The sequence below is a fragment of the Maylandia zebra genome, linkage group LG3 (genome assembly GCF_041146795.1).
Source record: "Maylandia zebra isolate NMK-2024a linkage group LG3, Mzebra_GT3a, whole genome shotgun sequence".
NCBI lineage: Eukaryota > Metazoa > Chordata > Actinopteri > Cichliformes > Cichlidae > Maylandia > Maylandia zebra.
The window spans coordinates 58,508,433-58,517,590 of NC_135169.1; the positions used below are offsets into that span (position 1 = coordinate 58,508,433).

General features: G+C 41.1%; 1 protein-coding gene across 1 annotated transcript in view; it reads left to right on the forward strand.

The window, feature by feature from the left end:
• Positions 1 to 4,779: 4,779 nt before the first annotated feature.
• LOC101486510 (protein NLRC3-like) overlaps positions 4,780 to 9,158 on the forward strand; it is a 118,589-nt gene continuing 114,210 nt past the window's right edge. The window contains exon 1 of the mRNA XM_076882491.1: positions 4,780 to 4,818. The gene's annotated coding sequence lies outside the window, so the exon portion shown is untranslated. The remainder of the gene's footprint in view (positions 4,819 to 9,158) is intronic.

Here is a 9,158-nt window from a genome sequence, read left to right on the forward strand (position 1 = left end):
ACAAAAGTCAAGTACATCAATGTTTGTTCAGCTTTCATAAATGTAAGTTTATAAGTACATAGTACATTTTTTGGTCCAACTTCTTTTAATACATGCAACACATTTCAGAACATTTGGGACAGAGACAACAAAAGACTGGAAATACTTCGTAAAAATCTGGTGAAAGACTTTAAAGCCAGTGGGATTAAATGGGAAACATAAAATTTAATACTAGACAAAGACCGATTGAATCCTGAAGCAAAGAATTAATAACTAAATCACAAGTAGAAAATGTTATGCAGATATTATTGGATAGATTTTGGTGTAGAAAAAAATGACAAGAAATGAAAAATGAAAGTTATCTGGTCTTTTTCTTTAAAGAGTAGCCTACTGCAGAGCAGCAACACTGACAAACACCATCATCACCAATACTGCAGCTAATACAATGATCCAGGAGGAAACTTGAAAAAGCAGGAAAAATGTGACACTGATCAAAATGAATACATCAATTATTGATCAAAGAGAAAATGCATACTAGCACAATGCATTGTTATTGCATCTCAGTTTCTCACCATCACTGATAATCTGACGTCTGCTGGACCTCAGGAATCGTCTCCATCACCTCTCTGTGAGGAGCAGAGAGCACTCGTGCTGCACATCCCACCTGTATGCTGTGTTTACGTGAACCTGAGAGCACAGCTGTAGTGGTGACAGTGAATGTAGCATTGGTGTTGGACACACTGACAGTGTTGTACTGTGAGAAGCTGAGGTGTTGTTGTGAGAGTGTTACAGTGGGAGCAGGTCGACCAGTGGCTGAACAGGAAACAACCCACTCTTCAGCAGAGTTTGACTCTCTGACATCAACAACAGGTTCATGCAGCTCTGTGAAGGATCAGGAGATATAAAATAAGGAGTATATTGTTAAAGATACATTGACTTCTAACACATGTAACGCATTAAGGTAAAATTTCTTACCATAAGGATGTGTTACACGATTTATGAACCCCAGTTTGTTAATTATTTGTTCATGATTCATAACTATATACTTAATTTTTTAAAAATTAAGTGTTTTTGGTCAAATGGAATTTCTTTTTGGGTAATTTTAGCCCCTTTTAGCCCTCTGCCAAAATGTTTGAACCTTTCTGTCTCTAACAGTAAAACATCGTTCCTTTATCTTCTGTGTCTGGTGTGTTGGTCAGGATTAGCTAGCTTGGCAAAAAGTTCACATTAAACAAAGTGTGTTACTGTGAGGTGTGTGTTCGTACTATGAGTCACAGCTCGAGTTTTCTTGCGGGTGAAGGTTTTTCACCTCGCTGTCATTCTTGCATAAAAGTGTTTGACCCCTTCAGGAAAAAAACCGAAATTTGGGATTATTTTTTGTTTTGTTCATTGTGTGTATTTGTTTCTACTTTTTACTTTTTCTTTTACTGTGTACAGCACTTTGGTCAACCTGTGTTGTTTTTAGACATGGTTATTGATTGATTGATATGTCTTTGATTAAAATACAGCCTACTCCACATCCTCCAAGTTACAGAGAAGAGGAACCATCTGGGGTGAACTTGTGCACTTGGTATTGGCTGTCATGGTCCCTGTGCCTCTCTGGCTCGCTCATGTTGGCCACAGGTTTGTTTTGTTTTCTCTCCTGCTTCCCTGGGTGGAGCTCATTGTGGGCTCTCACCCTTGGCCCACGTATCTGCGGTGATTTCTACACCTGTTGCTGATCAGGCGGCGTCCCCCTTGCCTATTTAACGCTGCGGCACGGAGTATTCGGCACTGGAACGTTGAACCTCCCATGTTCGTGCTCTCAGCTCTCCTAAGACAAACTCTCTCAGTGTTGTGTGGCGTATTGATCTAATTGGACTCTTTGTGTTTAGATCTCCCCGGAACTGGTGGCGGACCCTGACCTGTGATCCCTGTGTGTGTCAACATAAGTGGAAATTGGAGCGAGAGTGGCTGTGGAGAAGCGAGTGTGCGTAAGAAGAGGAGTGGCGGAGTTTGGGCCGAGTGGGGAGCGAGTGTGGATTCCTTCCCCTGGAGCCCTGAAGCCCTGCCCCATTCACTGTATATACACATCACTGTGGTTTCCCTTCTGTGTTAATAAATTGTCAACCCTTTGCTTGCCAGAACGCTGCCTGCGTCTGAATCCATCTGTTAGCCCTGACATTGGATACCTGGAAATGAGTGAAGGGACCATTAATGCTTCAACTTGTACACAGGTTTGAGAGCAACCACCCAAAAGCTTCTGCTAATAAACACTAGTCTGTGTTTGTGATGCAAATGTTTCTGGCTGTGTTCACAAACATTTAGTAAGGTGAGTGAGGAATATTAATACTTATTATTAGATCATTAGCAGACTGTAGAACTTGACTGCACGCCAAGGTGGCAGTTCAGCCATTTGATTCATGTTGCAGCAGCTCATGAGTGAATGAACATCGTGCAATAAAAGTACTTCTAGAAGTACATTTTTGCAAAAACGGACATTGTGGAGGAATGTAGGGAAGACACGAGGGAGCCCAATATTTTACTCAAACGTTAATCGCTGCATCACACAACTGAACATTCAAAGCGCCAAAACCTAACCCTCTCACTTCCCGTTACACTGGGTACGAGTGGAGCTACCTGGTGGTATGTACTTACATTTATTTAAATTTACTTGAGTAGGGTAGAGTCATGCTAATGACCTAATAATTTTATTCAGGTGTGTTGCAGCAGAGATACATTTAAAAGCTTCAGGACGCTGGCTCTCAAGGCCTGGAGTTTGACACCCCTGCTTTACACAAAGATGGGTTAAATCACAGTGCAAAGAATGAATGAATAAATGAAATATAAACAATAAATAATTATTAAATAGTCTTACACATCAATGTCATTGGTTGACTTTTGAAGTATTTGAATCCTTATTGGGTTCCCTGAGTGACAGAAGGATTAAAACACTTTAAAATCAGTACTGAAAAGATGTGCAGACATTACTGGATAGATTTAGGGTTAGAATCAATAAATCACTATCATGTTAAACACTCTTGGAGTTCAAACCTTCGTAGAAACATAAGTCCAGTATTATGGAATGAAACCTGAAGGTGCATTTGAGGGTGCAAAACGTTTCGTCGGCATTGTTGTGTTTGTTTGGGAGAAAACTTACAAACATACAGTGCAGCACTTCAGAGTTACACTGCTAGCGATCGAAGATTTATGTAAATTCGACAAGCTAAACGCATTCTGTACTGTACAGCAGGAGTCCCCAACCTTTTTGCACCACAGACCACTTTAATGTCAGACGATATTTTCAGGGAACGACCTTTAAGGTGTCGCGGATAAATACAACAAAAGAATAAAAAAAAGAAACTGTGGTATTTTGTAAATATAATAAACGTGACTTGAGCTGTGCGCCAACAACAATGACAGTGACATCCTCCTCTCTGCTTTTTAATGCTCTCTGGTCACTATGGTAACGCGTAAATAGTTCTTTCAAAATAAGACACAGAAACTACAACCATACATTTCACACCGGAGGATCAACTCTCGCGGAACGGTACCAAAAGACTCACGGACCGGTCCGTGGGCCTATTAGGGACCGCTCCTGTACAGGAGACACTGGACTAGATTGATTGACAATGGTCTACAGCAATCAGAACGCACAACGCGATGTACTGTAAAAAAAAAAATTAATCAGTGAAACAGCAAGTGTCACTTTTGGCCACGAACAATTTAGGGGAATTTTTATGAACAAACCCAGAGCGTTAAAAAAAACTTAAAACCATTTTTATTTCTCAGCAGCATCAATAGTAACAAAAACGCAATTTAGTTTCGCTGTCAAAGTCGATTTAACCGAAGTTACGTGTTTCCGGTTACTGTGGAGCTCCACAGCAGCTGCAGCCAGAAGCTGTTTCTACAGGATCCTGATGGACACTCAAAGCTTTTAGAAAATGTCCTCATTAGTTGTTTGCAGCAGAATATCAACCGATGTGAATCAAAACAACAAAAGTGCTCTGCACATGTGTGTGAGACTACAGATTCTAGAACCAGAACTGCTGATTTCATTACTCTGAACTTTTAAAGGCAGGTTTTGTATCTGAGAGCAGGGACACTTGCTGTGTTCAGTGTGACTCGTCTCTGCAGAAGGTCAGGGCTCTGATAGTTGCAGTTAGCGGGTGACTTACTGGGCAGGTGGATCCTGAGTGTCTGTTGGAGTCAGGGTTCATTATGGTCCTGGTTGCTACTGGAAATAAAGAAACAAAAGGAGTGTGTGTTGTTCAGGAAGTACAGACTGTAGCTCAGCAGGTAGAATTACTAACTGGAAGGTTGGAGGTTTGATCCCTGGCTGCTCCAGTCTGCACGCCACGGTATCCTTGGGCAAGATGTGGAACCCCGACTTCCTCTCCGATGCATCCATCATAGTGTCATTGTTAGAAAAAGAAGTGCTTATGTGAATGAAGCACGCTGTATAAAATGCTTTGACTGCTCATACAGAAAAGCAGCTCATAAGAACTGGTTCATTTTCCAGATAATTCCACTATTAAGACAACAGACATTTGGGAGGCTTTCTCTGAGAGTAACACTGAAAGTCTTGCTGCTCCTCCACAAAATGAACTTCAGATTAAAGACACAGCTCAGCTAAACACAACTCAAACTAATCTACACTATTTTTCTTTATTACGCAGCGTTTTTATAACTATTTCCAGATGTTTCTAAAGATGAAAACAGAATTAAACTCCAGCCTGATGCGTTTCTGAGGTTCCTGACTCTGACCGTCCCTCAAACGCCTCTCTGATCGTTTCCTTCCGTCGCTTTTACTTTCGCTTTCGTGAATGTTGTGGCGCAGTTGATCGTCTCCATGTTAAGGTAACGTTAGCAGTCTGTACTGTTTTCCTGGCTGACATCAGCTGTGTGCAGCTTAGTTTCAGCATAAATCTGCTTCGTTTTATGTGAGATCAGAGTCTGGGAACGAGACAGAAACGGTTGATGATCAGCAGCTGAACTCAGAGTCGATGTTACTGTGGATCCACTGACTGATGTCTGTAGGCAGCTTCTCCTGCCTCCATCAGTCTGTTACGGAAGCCCGTTTCCGCCACAAAAAAGGATCCATTCTCGAAATTTCGACTTATAACTCGAAAATGTTGAGGAAAGTAGCTCGAAATGTCGAGTTAGTTCTGCCAATCAGTAATCCAGCTACAATGCGCACTCAAACCCGCATCGCAACAAACCGGCGCTTTCGAGAGTACGTTAGCTGATATTAACGCCATGTGATTCAGCTAATAACAGAAGGACTTCATCATTTGTGAAGCCACACAGACAATAATCAGCGACTTGTGCATTTATGACTGGCTGTAATTCTGGTGTCTTAGCTGTAGCATTTGTAGCTGAGGGCTTCAGCTTCCGGGTAACAAGGAAATTACGTCATTCACGTAAATTACTGATTGACAGCACTAACTCTTAATTTTGAGTTAGTTTTTTCAAAATTCCAAGTTAATAAATCGAAATTACGATAAAATAAGTCGAAATTTCGAGTTCTGGATCCTTCTTTTTTTTAGTGACACAAACGGGCTTCCAGTGTGTGGATGTTGTTTAACTGCTGACAGTGAGACAGGCTGTCCTAAGAGTCGCTGCCAACACTTCATCTATAAAATGCATTTCTCTGCTCGTTCGCTATAGTCTGCTGTCGTATTTGTATGCAGGTTATTTTCAGTTTAACTGCTGATGTTCATTCGTGTATTGTAGGTGAATGCGTTGATGATTGATCATAAATTAGTAAACTGGCCGTTTTTGCTCAATAATTCCTGTTTCATGTTCAAACCGTCAGACAGAAACTCTGCGTTTGTTTTTATGTTCTTCAGCCTGTTGTTCTTGAGGTAATCTGTGATGCGTTCAATGACCCTCCACATGCTCTGAGGGTCATTTGAAGAGAAACAGAACTTCATCTTTAGAGCATAAGTGGGTTTTTGCCCTCTTTATGCCCGCGGTCAGGCTCTGTTTATTGTAGTATAACACTCATAGGACACAGTGACCCGCTGCACACACACTGCACACACACTGCACACAATGACAGCTGCAGAGTTTGTGTCTGATGTATTAAGTATGAAACACTGTTGGGTTAAAATCTGGTCAGAATGAATCCAGGTGCAGGTGTGTCAGTTTAGGACCACTGGACTAACATCCAAGTGCTCACAATATAAAGTGTATTCTGTAGTAACATCCTGGTGTTGCAGCAACAGTCCCACATGGAAACGTCAACACTCAAACTCAAAATCTCTTTTTGTCAACAATAAAATGACAGCAGACCAATTTAAACAAAGTTGGTAAAAAGCTTCAGAAATTAGTAAAATATTAAAAAGTGTCTGGATGCTCAATCATCCAGTAAATCCCCAAAAAGTTGATTCTGTTCATCTGGATGTTTTCAGCAGCATGGATCAGTGTGAGGACAGAGAGGAGGGAGTCCCTCCCTCTAAAAGCACTCTGTGTGGGGAACATGAGAGCCAGACCAAAGCTCAGAGGTGAGATGACCATCTCTAACTGTCCATGACTCTTCTCCATGTCACAGCTCAGCACTCACATCACTGCTCCATCATTATTCACACTCATACCTCTGTGTGTGTTGTTTTAAAGCCCAGAGCTGTGGGGCGTACCAGGCTCAGCTGGACATAACCCTGAAACTAATCCAGAACCTGGACCTGAACCCAGCTGTGTTTCCTTAAAGAGCAACAGGTCGAAGGAAATTGTTGTAAACTTTAACAAAAGACTGTTATGTGACAAAGAGTAAGTACATTATTTTTATGAGATTGTTCATCATGTCTTTAATTTAATATTTCCAGTTTTTCCTTCCTGTCTCATGAAGCTGTGACATTTATTCTTTTTCTTTTAGGATCAATAAGAGGCCAGAATCTCCTGGACCTGAACCCAGCTGTGTTTCCTTAAAGAGCAACCGGTCGAAGGAAATTGTTGTAAACTTTAAAGGATGTTCTTCTGCTGCTGAGAGGTAATGTGTGTCTAGATGTTGTTCCTGACTCTGTATTTCTGAATAAATCCTCATGTTTAATATCAGCTCAGCTCTTTTTCACACACATTTCTATGTTGGTATGTGAAGCGGTGTGTGTTGGAGTGTTTCCACAAACACAGCAGTCAGAGTGGAAAGAGTGGATGTTGTAGGAGGTGTTTGTGTAGTGAAGAGGCTGAGTGTCTGTAGGACTCCAGCTGCTCCAGCAGGTGTCTCCTTTGTGCTTTGCTTCAAACACAGTGTAGGGAGGAGCTTCCACTCAGGTGTTTCAGGTGTTGCTGGATGGAGGAGGACAAATAGTTTTTCCCTTCAGTGACACTTCAGCAGCTCAATGTTCTGGGAGATGTTTGTCTTTATGAAGGTTTATGGATTCTTGTTCTTACTTTGGTTAAACTGAGCAATACATTTTCCATCTAACATTTAAAGTAAATTTCCAGGTGAATAAAAGATCTGCAGCTGCAGCCTCTGTGATGTTTCACAGTCTGAAAGTAACAAATTCAACCAGAGTTCAAACAAAGGCTTAATATACGTGTGTGTTTGATATAATGCCAACAAGTACAAACAGGTGTTCTTACAGGTCTTAATCACAGAGCTCTGATAAGTCTGGTGACTTTCACACTCAGCAGTTTTGCTGCCTTTTATTTTATATTGGCCTTTTTAAAGCCCTTCAAAGTCTCCCACATTCATACAGAGCTTTTAACACCAAACTCCTTTACAGTCCTTCTCCTCTCACACACGATCACACGACTGATTTGTCTGCAGCAGCTGTGTTACTGCTAGTATTTTATTATGTGTGTAATCTCCTCATATTGTTCCTGTGGTTTAGTTTGACTTCCTTCTGCAAACTCAGCTGCTCTGTTGCTGATACACGTCTCCATGAATATGATTGATCAGATGCTGCCAACACCATGTGTTTCATGTGAGCGCTCAGCTGAAACCCTGGGTTGACTTATCGAGTTAATAACAAGCTTCACGTGACTGTGAATGCTAAAGTGAATCCAGATAAAGGAAAGAGACCCTGCTAATGTTGGACTCACTTCTTAGTGTAGATCCCAGGAGGAAGTTCAACATAGCCATTCTTTGTGCTAGCTCGACCAAACCTGAGACCACAGTGCAGGATAATGATCATCATCTGTCTCTGTCAAGGACATTTAAAATCCACAAATAACAAACATAATTATATTTGATCATTAAAAATGATGATTAAACAAAGTGTCAAACATACTTAAGTAGAAGGACTGATGTTTGTGTTAAAATACCCTCTTAAAGCTGAAATAATGATTCAACTTCTTTACTCAAGTAAAGGTAAAAGAGTCCAGGCTCTGAAATGTACTCACAGTATTAAAGTAAAAACTCCATTTTTGAAGGAAATTTCTGCCAGTTTTTGTGCAAAGTTACCTGAATTTCTACCTCCAACATTAATATGAGAAAATTATCTGAACTTTTATTCTAATGAATTTAATCAGCTTGAACATTTTGTAGCACAAAAGTAGAAAAAACCCAAAGGGAATCAAAAATAGCTCCGTTTGCTGTTGCCTGCATTGTAGATGGGCGGCTTTGCCTCAACACCTAAACAGGAAAATGAGTTTAGTCAAGTATTAAAGTGGGATTGAAGAGGTGAGGAAACCAGAGATCAGGTGTTGTGGTGCAGCATTAAGATAAGATGGGGCCTGATTATTTAAGACCTTGTATGTGAGGAGCAGCCAATGAAGGGAAGCCAAAACAGGAGAAATCTGCTCTCTCTTTCTAGTCCCTGTCAGGACTCTTGCTGCAGCATTTTGGACTAACTGAAGGCTTTTCAGGGAGTTTTTAGGACTTCCTGATAATAATGAATTACAGTCGTCCAGCCTGGAAGTAATAAATGCATGAACTAGTTTTTCAGCGTCACTCTTTTTAGCATTTTTTAACAACAAGGTTCTGTCTATTAGGGCTCTTGTCTCGCCGACTGCTGCCTCAGATCAGAGTCTTTCTCCTGTGTGCTCAGCTGTCTTAGAGCAGTTTGATCCCGTCTCCCTTAATGACTTGACTGCGGTAGTTCGTAACCTAAGATCATCACACTGCCCCTCTGATTGTCGCCCCCCAACTACTCTTTCACAGATTGTCAGGTTGGAGATCGGCCTATAATTAGCTAAGACAGCTGGGTCTAGGGATGCTTTTTAAGTAAAGGTTTAACTACAGCCAGCTAGGGATG